The sequence below is a fragment of the Loxodonta africana genome, unplaced genomic scaffold (genome assembly GCF_030014295.1).
Source record: "Loxodonta africana isolate mLoxAfr1 unplaced genomic scaffold, mLoxAfr1.hap2 scaffold_456, whole genome shotgun sequence".
In the NCBI taxonomy this organism is placed as follows: domain Eukaryota; kingdom Metazoa; phylum Chordata; class Mammalia; order Proboscidea; family Elephantidae; genus Loxodonta; species Loxodonta africana.
Window position 1 is genome coordinate 74,437 of NW_026975171.1, and position 14,734 is coordinate 89,170.

Sequence of the window (14,734 nt, forward strand, 5' to 3'; positions counted from 1 at the left end):
CCGAACGTGTTCTTCTATTGCGCTTTTCTAACTCTTCGTCTTTGCAAGTTTCCTTATAATACTTTGTCGTCTCAAAGTTCTTTATTTCATCATTTCTTCCTTTTGTTGTAGCTACTGTATGTTCAAGAGCAGGTTTCAGAGTCTCTCCTGCCAGAAATAATTCAGTTTTCTACCATTGAGTAGATGTTAAGTGTGTCTCTAATTCTAAGGTGTGTCTCTTGTAGGCAGCATAGAGACGGATCTTGTTTTTCAATCCATCCTGCCACTGTCTCTCTCTGTATTGGTGCATTTAGTCCATTTACATGCAGGGTAATTATGGGTAGGTTTTTTTTTTATTTATGAATTTAGTACTATCATTTTGATGTCTTTTTTTGTGTGTTGTTCATAGTTTCTTTTCCCACTTGATTTTATATGCTGAGTAGATTATCTTTCTATATTGTCCTTTCCTCATATTTGTTGTTGTTGATATTGTTTCTGCTGAGTCTGTATTTTTCCCTTGTATTTTATTTTGATGAGTAGGACAGTTTGTCTCCTTTGTGGCTACCGTATTATTTACCCCTATTTTTCTAAATTTAAGACTAACTTTTACTTCTTTGCATTGTTGTACCTTCCTCTTCATATGGAAGGTGTATGATTACATTTCTTAATCCCTCTTTATTATTTTAATGCTGTCTTCTTTTATATAATAACATTGCTGTTGCCCTGTTTTAGGCTTTTTTAAAATAGTCTTGCTTTGTTTTTGGGGGGGGGATTTCCCTGTCTGAGTTGACTTCTGGGTGCTCTGCCCAGTGCTCTAGTCTTGGGTTGATACCTGATATTATTGATTTTCTAACCAAAGAACTCCCTTTAGTGTTTCGTGTAGTTTTGGTTTGGTTTTTAGGAATCCCCTAAACTTGTGTTTATTTGGAAATGTCTTTATTTTACCTTCATATTTAAGAGACAGTTTTGCTGGATATATGATTGTTTGCAGGCAATTTTTTTCCTTCCATTTTTTAAATTTGTCATCCCATTGCCTTCTTGCCTGCATGGTTTCTGCCGAGTAGTCCGAGGTTATTCTTATTGGCTGTCTTTGTAGGTGACTTTTTGTTTATCCCTCACTGCTCTTATAGTTCTCTCTTCATCTTTGGTTTTGGCAATTTTGATTATAATATGGCTTGGTGACTTTCTTTTAACATCCACCTTATGTGGAGTTCGATGAGCATCTTGGATAGATATCCTGTCATCTTTCACAACATTTGGAAAGTTTTCTGCCAACAAATCTTCAGCAATTTTCTCTATATTTTCTGTTATCCCTCCCTGTTTTGGTACTCCAATCACTCGTAGCTTATTTCTCTTGATAGAGTCCCACATACATGATTCTTAAGGTTTCTTCATTTTTCTCAATTCTTTTATCTGATTTTTCTTCAAATATATTAGTGCCAAGTGATTTAACTTCGAGTTCAGAAACTTTAGCTTCTACTTGCTCAATTCTGCTCCTCTGACTTTCCATGGAGTTGTCTAAATCTGTAATTTTATTGTTAATCTTCTGAATTCCTTATTGTTGTGTGTCTATGGATTTTTCCAGCTTACAAAACTTTTCGTAATGTTCCTGAATAATCTTTCTAATTTCTTCAGTTGCTTTACCTGTGTGTTCCTTGGCTCATTCTGTGTATTACCTCATTTCCTTCCTGATGTCCTGAAGTGTTCTGTGTATTAAACTTTTGTATTCTGCATCTGGTAATTCCAGGAATGCACTTCCATCTAGAAGATCCCTGGATTCTTTGTTCTGAGAGCCTGTTGAGGTGATCATGGTCTGTTTCTTTACGTGACTTGATATTGACTGTTGTCTCCGAGCCATCTATAAGTTATTGTCTTAGTTTATGCTTGCTTCCTGTGTCGTAGCTGCTTGCTTTGTTTTGTTTTGGTATACCGCTATGGGTTGCTTGAGTGAGCTAGCTTGATTGTTTTCAGCTTTGGAACTCTGGTGTCCTGTCTCCAGCTGGCTAGATGTGTTATCAGGTATATCAGTCTAGGAGTCCATTCAGTTTTCTTGTATGAATTCAGCTCAGGTTTCCAGGTAGCTGATCATCAAGTGTGTGGTACAGGCTCTGTCCTGCAGTCTTAGAGGGGCAGGGGTGATTGGCGTAGATACCGGTATCTGACTGCAGCAGAGGGTCAAGCTCTGAACGAGGCAGGGGACTAAGAACTGACCCCCAAGTGTCTCTGAGAAAAACGCATCTCTGTTCCCTAGAGCATGCTGGAGGGTGGGTCCTGCAGACGGACCATGGGCACCCAAAGTTTCAGGTTGTAAGGAGTGGGAGGTACCAGTTATCTTTGGACCCCTGTCGCGGGTGGCTGGGTGACCTGAGTGGAGCTACCAGTCCTCAGGTCCCTGATATGGGTAGGTGAGGACCCTGTTTAATAGGCAAAGCAATGTCGAACATCAAACGCCCACCTCTCCACGGCACCGCTGAAATGCTTGGACTTTGCCAACAAGGGCCTATTCTCCCGAAATAGGCCCACACAGGTCCATGAAGAAGGGAAAGGTGCTCAAGGTCCACAGACGGTTTATGCCTGGACGGGAGTCGCTTCTGTCCTGAGATTCCCCGGTTAATGGAGCTAGCAAATTACCTCTTCCCCCCAGTTGCATTTTTTTTCCTTCCCCAAGGCCAGGAGGACGGCTCCAGGTGCTCACCAGGGTCTATCTCAGGCCTAGGGATTCAGCCGCTGTAGCTGGCGTGGGGGTGGGGGGGCTCAGTAAAATATCCGCAAGTACTTAGCTTTTGCGGAGAGTGCCCTTCTGTTCAGGTTCTGGAGGTGTGAGTGGGCTGTGTGGCTGCTGCTTCTCCCCGAGGAGACTGCGGCCAAACGCTAGGACCCGCCCGCCGCTGCCACCTCCGCTGCTCCGGGAATGGTGCCTGAGGGCTCCCCACGATTCAGGGCCGGCAACTCCTCTCCGCTTCTGAAAGGTCCCTTCCTTCCCCTACCCCTCAGTTTGTTGTCTAAGCTTGCCTTTGATGCTCAAGGCTCCCAGCTTGTTACAAATATACTCTTTCACTTGTTTTTTCAGGTCTTTGTTGTAAAGAGGGCGCCAAGGATGTGTCTGTCGAGTCCGCCATCTTGGCTCCTCCTCCCGTTAGTTTTTTTTTTTTAATGTATTTTCAATCTCTCGTAATAGAGAACATAGACTTTTAAACCAAGAAAAGAAAAAAAATCCGCTGCCATAGGGTTATTATATTTTCTAGGTGAATTAACCCTTTTATTGTTTTTATTCTCCGTCTGTTTATGCTAATATACTTTTACTCTGAAACCTATGTTATTTGGTATTAGCAAAGCAAGTCGAACATTCTTTTGTTTGGTGTTTGCATATTATACCTTTTCCATCCATTTATGTATGTTTTTAATTTTATTTTGGTAAGTCTTATTGCCTGGGCCTGAAAGTCGGAGCTAAAGCCCAGGGCCCAGGGGCCTCGACTCAGAATCCAGAGAATGCGACCAATACCTGGAGTCTGGAGGGCAGGGCCATTGTGTGCATCCTCTCAGAGAACAGAGGATTATTTTCCAGCCTTGAGGGCTAATGGAATATATTCTATAGACTTTCTTTACTCCTGTCATCACTACTTTCCCTGCAATTTCTCCCATTTGTAATGGAAATATCTAGTTTGTGCCTGGTTTGCCATTGTACTTTGGAAGCAAACAAACTTGTATTCTAGATTTCACAGGTAAAGAAGAATTTGTGGATTTTGGACTTGGAGTTGATTTAGGGCTTTTGCTGTGATGTGATGTGATAGGGTGAATGTGTCTTACATGTAGCAAGGACATGAATTTTTGGAGACCATTGGGCAGAATGTCATGGGTTGAATGTGTCCACCCAAAAGATGCGTCAACTTGGTTAGGCCATGATTCCCAGTATTTTGTGGTTATCCTCTACTTTGTGATTGTAATTTTATGGTAAAGAGGATTAGGGTGGGATTATAACACCCTTACTAAGGTCATATCCGTGATCCAGTGTAAAGGAAGTCTCTCTGGAGTTGGCCTGCATCACCTTTTATCCTTTTTTCTCTTTTTTACAAGAGATAAAAAGAAAGGGAAGCCAGCAGAGAATGGGGACCTCATGCCACCAAGAAAGAAGCACTGGGAGCAGAAATAGTGCTTTGGATCTGGGCTTCCTGTGCTAAGAAGCGCCCAGCCCATGGGAAGATTGAGGAGAAGGACCTTCCTCCAGAGCCAAGAGAGAGTCCAAGCTGCACTGAAGGCTCTGGCAAAAAACAAGGCTCCAGGAATGGACAGAATATCAACTGAGATGCTTCAACAAACAGATTCAGTGCTGGAAGTGCTCGTTTGTCTATGCCAAGAAATTTGGAAGACAGCTGCCTGGCCGACCATATTTATGCGTATTCCCAAGAAAGGTGATCCAACAGAATGCAGAAATTATCGAACGGTATCATTAATATCACACCCAAGTACATTTTTGCTGAAGATCAGCTGTAGCAGTATATGCACAGAGAACTACCAGAAATTTAAGCTGGATTCAGAAGAGGACGTGAAACCAGGGATATCATTGCTGATGTCAGATGGATCCTGGCTGAAAGCAGAGAATACCGGAAAGATGTTTACCTCTGTTTTATTGACTATGCAAAGGCATTCGACTGTGTGGGTGATAAAAAATTATGGATAACTTTGCGAAGATGCGAAATTCTGGCACAGTCGATTGTGCTCATGAAGAACTTGTACACACAGCAACTGGCAGTCATTCGAACAGAACAAAGGGATGCTGTGTGGTTTAAAGTCAGTAAAGGTGTGCGTCAGGGTTGTATCCTTTCGACTGACCTGTTCAATATGTATGCTGAGCAAATAATCTGAGAATCTGGGGTATATGAACAAACACGGGGCATCAGTATTAGAGAAAGATTCACTAACAACCTGTGTTATGCCGATGATACAACCTTGCTTGCTGAAAGTGAAGAGTACTTGAAGCACTTACTGATGAAGACCAAAGACCACAGCCTTCAGTATGGATTGATCACACCCCAACATAAAACAAAAATCCTCACAAATGGACCAATAAGCAACATCATGATTAAAAAAAAAAAAAAAGATTGAAATTGTCAAGGATTTCGCTTTACATGGATTCACAATCAACACCCATGGAAGTAGCAGTCAAGAAATCAAATGTCGGATTGCACTGGGCAAATCTGATGCAAAAACAAACAAAAAAAAAAACTTAAAACACTCTTTAAGTGTTGAAAAGCAAAGATGTTGCCTTGAAGACTATGGTGTGTGTGACCCAAGCCATTGTGTTTCAATCTTCTCATATGCATGTGAAAGCTGGACAATTAATAAGGAAGATCAAAGAAGAATTGATACTTCTCAATTATGCTTTTGGCAAACAATATCGAATAAACCATGGACTGCCAAAAGGACAAAGAAATCTGTCTTGGAAGAAGTACAACCAGAATGCGTCTTGGAGGCTAAGATGGCAAGACTAAGTCTCATTTACTTTGGACATGTTATCAGGAGGGATCAGTCCCTGGAAAAGGACATCATGCTTGCTAAAGTAGAGGATTAGCAAAAAAGAAGACCCTCAATGAGATGGATCGGCAGAGTGGCTGCAACAATGGGCCCAAGCATAACAATGGTTGTGAGGATGGTATAGGACCAGGCAGTGTTTTCTTTTGTTGTTCGTAGGGTCACTATGAGTTGGAACTGACTGACTCACGGGCACCTAACAACAACAGCAACAATGACAAAAGATATTGAGCATACTTTCATGTGGTTATTGGACATTTGTATATTTTTCTTGGGAGAAATGTCTATTCAAGTTCTTTACCCATGTTTTATTTGAGTCATCTAGTGTTGTTACAACAGAAATACCACACGTGGATGGCTTTTACAAAGAGTAATTTATTCTCTCACAGTCTAGGAGACTAGAAGTCTGAATTCAGGGCGTCAGCTCCTAGGAAAGTCTTTCTCTCTCTGTTGGCTCTGGGAGAAGGTCCTTGTCATCAGTCTTCCCCAGATCTAGCAGCTTCTCAGTGCAGGGGCCCCTGGTTCAAAGCAAATGCTCCTGGCTCTTCTGCTTGGTGGTAATGAAGTCCTCCAGTCTCTCTGCTCCCTTCTCCCTGTTATATATCAAAACAGATTCACTCAAAATACAATCTAATCTTGTAGGTTGAGTCCTACCTCATTAACATAACTACCTCTAATCCTTCCACATTAACATCATTGAAAAAAAAAAAAAAAACCTTGCCCTTGAGTAGATTTCAACTCATAGCAACCCTATAGGAGAGAGTAGAACTGCCCCATATGGATTCCGAGGATCACCTAGTGGATTAGAACTGCCAACCTTTTTGTTAGCAGTCCCAACTCTTAACCACTACACCACCAGGGTTTCCAATTAACATCGTAGAGGTCAGATTTACAACACATATGAAGATCACAAGGATGATAAAATGGTGGACAATCACACAATACCGGGAACCATGGCCTAACCAAGTTGACACACATTTTGGGGGGACACAATTGAACCCATAACATGTTGTTCATCTCTCTTTTTTTTTTTTTTTTGGTGATTTGTAGGAGTTCTTTATATATTTTAGATATGAATCCCCTATCAGATATTTGGTTTGCATTTTTTTTTCTTCAATCCTGTAGGTTATCTCTTCACTTTCTTGATAAAATCCTTCGACGTACAAAAAAACAAAAAAATTCACTTGATGAAGTCCAGTTTCTTTTTTGTTGTTGATGCTCATGCTTTTGGCTTCGTATCAAAGAATTCATTGTCAAAAAAAGGTTTTGAAGTTTTAACTCTGTTTTCTTCTAAGAGTTTTATTTCTTTTGGGAGAAATGTCTCTTTAAATTCTGTAATCATTTTGAGTTAATTTTCATATATGGTGTGAGGTAGGGGTCCAGCTTCATTCTTTGGCATATGGGATCCTGTTGTCCCAGCACCGTTTATTGAAGAGGCTATTCATTCCCCTTTGAATGGACTTAGCACCCTTGTCAGAAATCAACTGGCTATAGGTGTATGGGTTTATTTCTGAACTCTGAATTCTATTCCACTGGTCTTTGTGCCTGTCCTATACCAGCAGACTTACTTTTTAATTTAAGACAGTTCTTCTTAAAATGTACAGACTTCTTACAAAAATAGTGGACCCCAGGAACTCCAGACCCAGGAGCCCTGGACCTGTTCCTAAAGTGAAGTTTAGATCTCTGATTGCGTCCGGGAAACTCTACTTGTTGTAATTGGAAAGACATAGATTTATTTTGTCGAGCCTTTGTTTTCAGCTCAGTTTCTGTTCTAAGGTTTTGGCTAATTGTAGGCTACGGTGGTTAATAGGGAAGTTTTCGCATTCTCTAAACTTAACTGATGTCATTTAACTAAGTCAGCTAACTAAAACCATTTTTGTAAAGGACTACACCCTGAGTTAGCTGTAATCCTTCTGCAAAAATGGTGTTAAAAGTTACCCTGTTTTCCTCTTCTTCTAGGTTCAACCCTGAATTCTCCATAAAAAGTCTGGTCAAGCGATGTCTGTAGTGATAAACATTCTCACCCTGTTCCTGCTTGCAAGCTTGAACTTTAGCCCAAACAATCTTATAGGAAAAAATCTTTGTAAAACATTTGGTTAATTTTGTTGTAAGAGGTATAGTCTGAGTTACCAAATCAGTACCTGAGACGTTTGGTTGGATGGACAATGATTTCTCAGGTTCTTTCCGGTTAGCTTCTTCCTACCACCTTTGAGCACCCCCAGGTCCTAGCAACATGTGTAACAAGTTATGTAGATCACCTGGACCAGACTCATAAGTTTCTGCCAGAATTTTAAATTCTTCCTTAAATTTCTGAGGATCTTCACACAGGCTGGGGAACTCTAAGAATGGTGTGAAGTTTGGCCTTAGACCAGGAGGCACCAGTAACCTCAGGCTGTCCACCTCCAGTTTTGGGGTATTTCACCTTAAAAGGCATCTCAGCTATGGGGCTGGTTTCAACTGGAGGTTTGGTCCTTTCCTCTTGAACCCCTTCCTCTTTTCCATGATAAGGAAGTTCTGCTGAGGCAGTGTCTTTGCGATTCCTTAATCAGTTCTGCTTGTCTAGATACAACATCTCATAATGAAGGAAATTTGCTGTCATTTTGCCATTTGAAAGCTTCCAAAAAACAATTAAAATAGGCCTTCCGTTGGGTCCGGTTAATCTGGGAGATTTTATTGGTTTTATTCTCTTGGAAAACTTGGTGGCCTAGTGGTTCAGTGCTCCTGCTGCTAACCGAAAGGTCAGCAGTTCGAATCCGCCAGGTGTTCTTTGGAAGCTATGGGGAAGTTCTACTCTATCCTATGCGGTCGCTATGAGTCTGACTCGAGGACACTAGGTTTGGGTCTTTTTTTTTTTTTTTTTTTTAATTTGCTGCACAGAAAAGTTAACTTAGTGAGTTCAGAACTGCCATAACATAGGCATTGATCAGTACTATTTTCCTTGATAAGTGCAGGATGTCTTTGAGGGTACTGAACTGAACTGGCGCCATAATTCCTGACCGTATATCAAACAGGAGTCCCAGAAGGGAATGCTTTATGGTCTTTAGAAGCGCTGTTCCCTATCTTAGGAAGCACTACCAAGTGGCAACCAGGTGATCTAAGCCAAAATGGAGCCTTAGAAAAACAAAAGGAAAAAAGGTTCCTGCGAAGAATGATAATTTTCGTCCACTAGATGGCAGACTCGTCAAGCTCCAAAGGGTTCAAACTGTGACTGGAATCCGGAAACAAAAGACAGAAAGTTCAAAGGACACACTGAAAATGTAACACTTTCAGGGTTTGCCAAAAGCGCATCAGGGGCTTTGCCCTGCGCTCTTCCAGATCCGAGACCCCAAAACGCCACAGCAAACAGCTGTTCAAAGGATAATTAGCCAAGAGAAAAGAAAGAAAGATGATCAGGACCACACTTCACAAGATGAAGCCACTAGGTGGCAGTCTGGGAACGCAGTTGGAAACCCAACGTTGTAACAGGCTTCCGAGGACAGTAAAGGTGGAACGCGAAGTTCCAACAAGCTTACAGGCCGATTCCACCGCGAAGGAGAAAAAGAAAAACCGGGAGCAGAGAAACGACTTCGGTTAATCTCCACAAAAGCTGCACCGAAATAGTTGGGGGCTAGATTCTCAACAGAGCCACGGGGAAATGCACAGTTTGCTTTTCGGGAGCACTTACCCCCAGACAGCCAGAAGGGTCCGAAAAAGCTGCAGGGAGGGGCACACAAAGGGGCCCTGGGTGCCAGAGTCCCGTGTTTCAGGTCTTCGGGTCTCCGGGGGAAGGGTAACTTCAAAAACCCTGCCGATTAACTACGCCAAAATGTTGGAGAGAAATGACTTTCCAGCTCCCTTAAGGTAAAATCGAAAGAGATTTATTGCAGCGGAGACGTGGCAGTGGGAGATCGCAAAGTCTCAGGCTGACGTTCCGGAATCTCAGGGGAAGAAGGCAAATCAGGAGTAATCAGAGTGCTGAAGGGGGAAAATAAAATTACAGTTTTTCTTGTTGGTTCACAGTGACGAAGGTCAATCAAAGGCGCGACAAGTAAAGCACAATCGTTGTCATTATTGCTTACGTGAGTCGATTGACTGGCTACAAGACACAATTGAAAGACAGGAGGTCAAGGGGGTTTCACGTTGATTACAAAGCAGCCACAGGACGGATATTCTCAAGACTGGTTGGTTAACAATCACGTTGCTCAGAATGTTAGCTCTCCAGATGAGAATGGAAACAAGGAGTTTCCATGATCTCTCACTTTGCTGGGCATGTCAGAAACCTGAGGAGGCTGATACCAAAAGTTTGCCTTAAGTCTTCACATTCTTTAGCCTGATCCGCAAAGCAACTCATTTCCTTCATGGTGATGGGTTGGTTCCTAGGGAAGGAAGGTAGAACCTGGGGGAAAGCTTACCTGGAGCTGCTAGACAGCCAACGCCAAACCTAAGGTGAAAGACTACATTGAGCGCTTAGAGTTACTTTAGTCTCTTTACAGACAGATCAGATGCCTGTTTTTATTTTCTATGCCTAAACAGTCTTTTTTTTTTTTTTTCTCATCAGTCCTTTGTGCCGATTTCCTTTCTCCAACAGTTTCCTCAAGGTGCATGCCTTGCAAGTAGATGTTTAAGTTCTTACTTACTTGTCTGGAAATGCCTTGATTGCCCTCACATTTTGCCTGGGTTAGAATTCTACTTTAAATCAGAACTTGAAAGCATTACATTATAATCTTCTCCTAGCTAATTTGCTGCTGCAAAGGCTCTGGTCATGTTTTCTGTTTGTTTGTATTGTTGAAGAACAAAATCCCACACTCTATTAGGAGTGAAAGAAAATGAGTTTCATTGAGGAATAGCAAGGCCATCACCAAATAGCAGCTCCCACCTGAAGGGATTACTCCATGTTTGGCTGCTAAACCACCCTCCCCAGGAAAACTATTAGCCCCTCAGACCCCCATCTGCTGAGATTAACCCAGTTGTGTCTGAAGAGCCTTTGTCTCAGTCGTCCACTAGGGTGATGTCTGAGTCACTGCCTGGGGCATCATCCCTTAAGGCAGATGTCTTACAAGACATTGCTGAATGTTCTCCAGACACATTCCCAACACCCATTGTTGCTTCTAGGCCTATAACTAGACTGAAGTCCTAGTCTCTCTTTTCATGACCATATTGCCAGCCTCTAACCCTCTGTACCCTCCCATCTCCCCTCCAGACAGGAGATATCAACACAGTCTCAAGTGTCCACCGGATGTAAGTAGCTCACTCCTCAGCAGCATCTGTCTCCAACCCATCGTGCAGTCCAATCCATGTCTGATGAGTTCGCTTCACATATGGTTCCTGTCCTGGGCCAACAGAAGGTTAGGGGACCATGACTGCCGGGGCCTTTCTAGTCTCAGTCAGACAATTAAGTCTGGTCTTTTTACAAGGTTTTGGGGTCTGCACCCCACTGTTTCCCTGCGCCCTCAGGGGTTCTCTGTTGTGTTCCCTGTCAGGGTAGTTATCAGTTGTGGCTGGGCACCATCTAGTTCTTCTGGTCTCAGGATGATGTAGTCTCTGGTTCATGTAGCCCTTTCTGTCTCGGGCTCATAATTACCTTGTGTCCTTGGTGTTGTTTATTCTCCTTTCATCCAGGTGCATTGAAACTCATTGATGCATCTTAGATGGCCGCTTGCTAGCCTTTAAGACCCCCAGACGCCACTCTTCAAAGTGGGATGCAGGAGGTTTTCTTCTATTAAGATTTTGTTTTTCCAATTGACTTAGATGTCCCCTGAAACCATGGTCTCCAAACCCCTGCCCCTGCTTCGCTGACCTTGGAAGCATTCAGTTTATTCAGAAAACCTCTTTGCTTTTGGTTTAGTCCAGTTGTGTTGACCTCCTCTGTATTGAGTGCTGTCCTTCCCTTCACCTAAAGTAGGTATCTGCTATCTAATTGGTAAATACCTCCTCCCACCTTTCCTCCCTGCCCCCTCTTGTAACCACAAAAGAATGTGTTCTTCTCAGTTTAAACTATTTCTCGAGATCTTATAATAGTGGTCTTATATAATATTTGTCCTTTTGCAACTAATTTCACTCAGCATAATGCCTTCCAGGTTGCTCCGTGTTATGAAATGTTTCACAGATTCATCACCATACAGTATTTATCCTTTGGAACTGACTTATTTCACTCAACATAATATCGTAGCATGCATCAGGACTTCATTTCTCTTTATGGCTGAGTAGTATACTGTCATGGATTGAATTATGTCCCCCGAAAAATGTGTGTATCAAGTTGGTTAGGCCATGCTTCCCAGTATTGAGTGGTTGTCCTCCATTTATGATTGTAATTTTATGTTAAAAGGGTTAGGGTTGGATAACACCACCCTCACTCAGGTCACCCCCCGATCCAAGATAAAGGGAGTTTCCCTTTGGTGCAGCCTGTACCACTTTTTCTCTCTCAAGAGATAAAGGGAAACAAGGAGAGAGTTGGGGACCTCATACCACCAAGAAAGTAGCACCAGGAGCACAGCGTGTCCACTGGACCCGGGGTCCCTGCACCTGAGAAGCTCTTCGACCAGGGAAAGATTGAGGGCAAGGACCTTCTTCCAGAGCCGACAGAGACTGAAAGCCTCTCCTGGAGCTGTTGTCTTGAATTTGGACTTTTAGCCAACTTTATTGTGAGGAAATAAATTTCTCTTTGTTAAAGCCACCCACTTATGGTATTTCTGTTATGGTAGCAGTAGATGACCAAGACATGTACCATTATGTTTATATACCACATTTTGTTTATCCATTCACCTGTTGTCGGACATTTCAGTTGTTTCCACCTTCTGGCTACCGTGAAAAGTGCTGCAATGATCATTGGTGTACAGGTTTCCCTTGGCATTCCTGCTTTCAAATATTTTGGGTATATATCTAGGATTGCTGGGTCATATGGTAGTTCTATGTTCTACTTTTTCAGGAACCATCCTACATATTTTTTAAATGACTGGTGTCTATGTGCATGGACCTGAGGACTCTGTTCCCCAGCCTGTTCACACTGGTATTTCAAAAGATATTTCCTTGCACTAAACAAAGACAAAAAAGGAAAATGGACATAACAGAAGAGACAACAAAAAGAAGAGAAAAAATAGAAGAAAAGAAAAAAAATACAAACATACAAAAAAAAACCTGTCTTTACAACTTTGATCTGTGCTTCAGGGTCAGTCTGAGGCCAAAGGATAGGTTCTTCTTAGGTGTTTGATGAGCATCCGTTTTTTCCTAAGCATGCATGTAGTGTTCCTAGTCTCCCCATAGACACAGTGTTTTAGCATGCGCTAAATTCTGCCAGTGAAAACCTTATGAATAGCAGCGGAACATTGTCCGATATAGTGCTGGAAGATGAGCCCCCCAGGTTGGAAGGCACTCAAAAGATGACTGAGGAAGAGCTGCCTCCTCTAAGTAGAGTCGACCTTAATGATGTGGATGGAGTAAAGCTTTCAGGACCTTCATTCGCTGATGTGGCGGGACTCAAAATGAGAAACAACAGCTGCAAACATCCATTAATAATTGGAACCTGGAATGTACGAAGTATGAATCTAGGAAAATTGGAAATCGTCAAAAATGGAATGCAATGCATAAACATCAATATTCTAGGCATTAGTGAGCTGAAATGTACTGGTATTGGCTGTTTTGAATTGGACAATCACATAGCCTACTATGCGGGGAATGACAACTTGAAGAGGAATGGTGTTGCATTCATCCTCAAAAAGAATGTTTCAAGATCTATCCTGAAGTACAACGCTGTCAGTGATAGGATAATATCCATATGCCTACAAGGAAGACCAGTTAATATGACTATTATTCTAATTTACACACCAACCACTAGGGCCAAAGATGAAGAAATAGAAGATTTTTTATCAGCTACTGCAGTCTGAAATTGATCGAACATGCAATCAAGATGAATTGATAATTACTGGCGATTGGAATGCGAAAGTTGTAAACTAAGAAGAAGGATCAGTATTTGGAAAATACAGCCTTGGTGACAGAAACAATGCTGGAGACTGAATGATAGAATTTCTCAAGACCATTGACTTCTTCATTGGAAATACCTTCTTTCAGCAACATAAACGGTGGCTATACACATGGACCTTGCCAGATGGAACACACAGAAATCAAATTGACTACACCTGTGGAAAGAGACAATGGAAAAGCTCAATATCATCAGTCAGAACAAGGCCAGGGGCCAACTGTGGAACAGACCATCAATTGCTCATTTGCAAGTTCAAGCTGAAACTGAAGAAAATCAGAGCAAGTCCCTGAGAACCAAACTATGACCTTGAGTATATTCCACCTGAATTTAAGGCAAGGTGTGCATGGGTTTAATTGTGCTTATTAACAAATCTCTGGTGCACAGTTTCACCTCGTTTCCCATACCACCAAACACAATCCGAAATGGATCACACTTATCCACTTATTCCCTCTCACAGGCTCAAGCACAGCCTGAACACACACCACCGTCCTCCCTTCCTCACCTCCACCACGGCAGAGGGCACTGGGAAACACAAACACACACAGTCTGACCCCTTCGAGCTGCTTAGCAACCCAGCTCTCGCGGTCACTGCGTACAGGCCAGAGCTCTGAGAGAAATCTGGACCCTGCCTCCCAGTCTGCCGCAGCGTTTCTGGCCTCGGACTACATTTCCCTAAAGGCATCACATTAAGACTCAATCTGACGTTGTGTGTGGGGAGGTTTCTAGAACCTCTGGGGAGTCACTTGAGTACAGCGAGATAGGTCGACTCAGAACACAGCAGGGTGAAATCCACACTCCCAGAAGAGGCGCTGCAGGGGTACGTCTGCTTGAGGACCTCAGGTTCGGTTTCGGTCACTGTCGCTGCTCCCGGATTCTGCTGGAGCTGGCCGGTTTCTTAAGACTACATGTCCTGGCAGCCACCGCGGCCCCGCCGTCCTGTACACTTACGTCGTTACGTCGTCGTTACGCCTGCGTCCGCCAGGGGAGCGGACGTCCTGACTCGTTCGCGCAGGCGCGCAGCACCTGCGCCGGAACACTCGGAAAGAATCTGTCGGGTGCTGGAAATGCGGGGGTGCCGGCGGGTTTCGGTGCTGCCGGGAGCTGGTCCACTCGGCCTGCAGACGCCATTTCTCCGAGGCCGCAGCACGCCAGGCTCATGTTCTTCAGGAACTAGGCTCTGCCGGTGCAGACTGGCGGCGTTGCTCCCTCGCCGGCGCCGACCCCGGGGTTCCGACCGGCGGAGCGGCGGGGCGCAGGGTGTCGAGGTGCGTG

At 43.2% G+C, this 14,734-nt stretch overlaps 1 long non-coding RNA gene across 1 annotated transcript; it reads right to left on the reverse strand.

Moving 5' to 3' along the window:
* Window positions 1-5,863: 5,863 nt before the first annotated feature.
* On the reverse strand, window positions 5,864-14,704 carry LOC135229708 (uncharacterized). The gene is made up of 2 exons (XR_010320387.1): window positions 9,173-14,704; window positions 5,864-6,101 (listed from the first exon to the last, which is right to left on the reverse strand). It is a non-coding gene; the product is annotated as an uncharacterized LOC135229708 (long non-coding RNA).
* Between the last annotated feature and the right edge of the window lie 30 nt (window positions 14,705-14,734).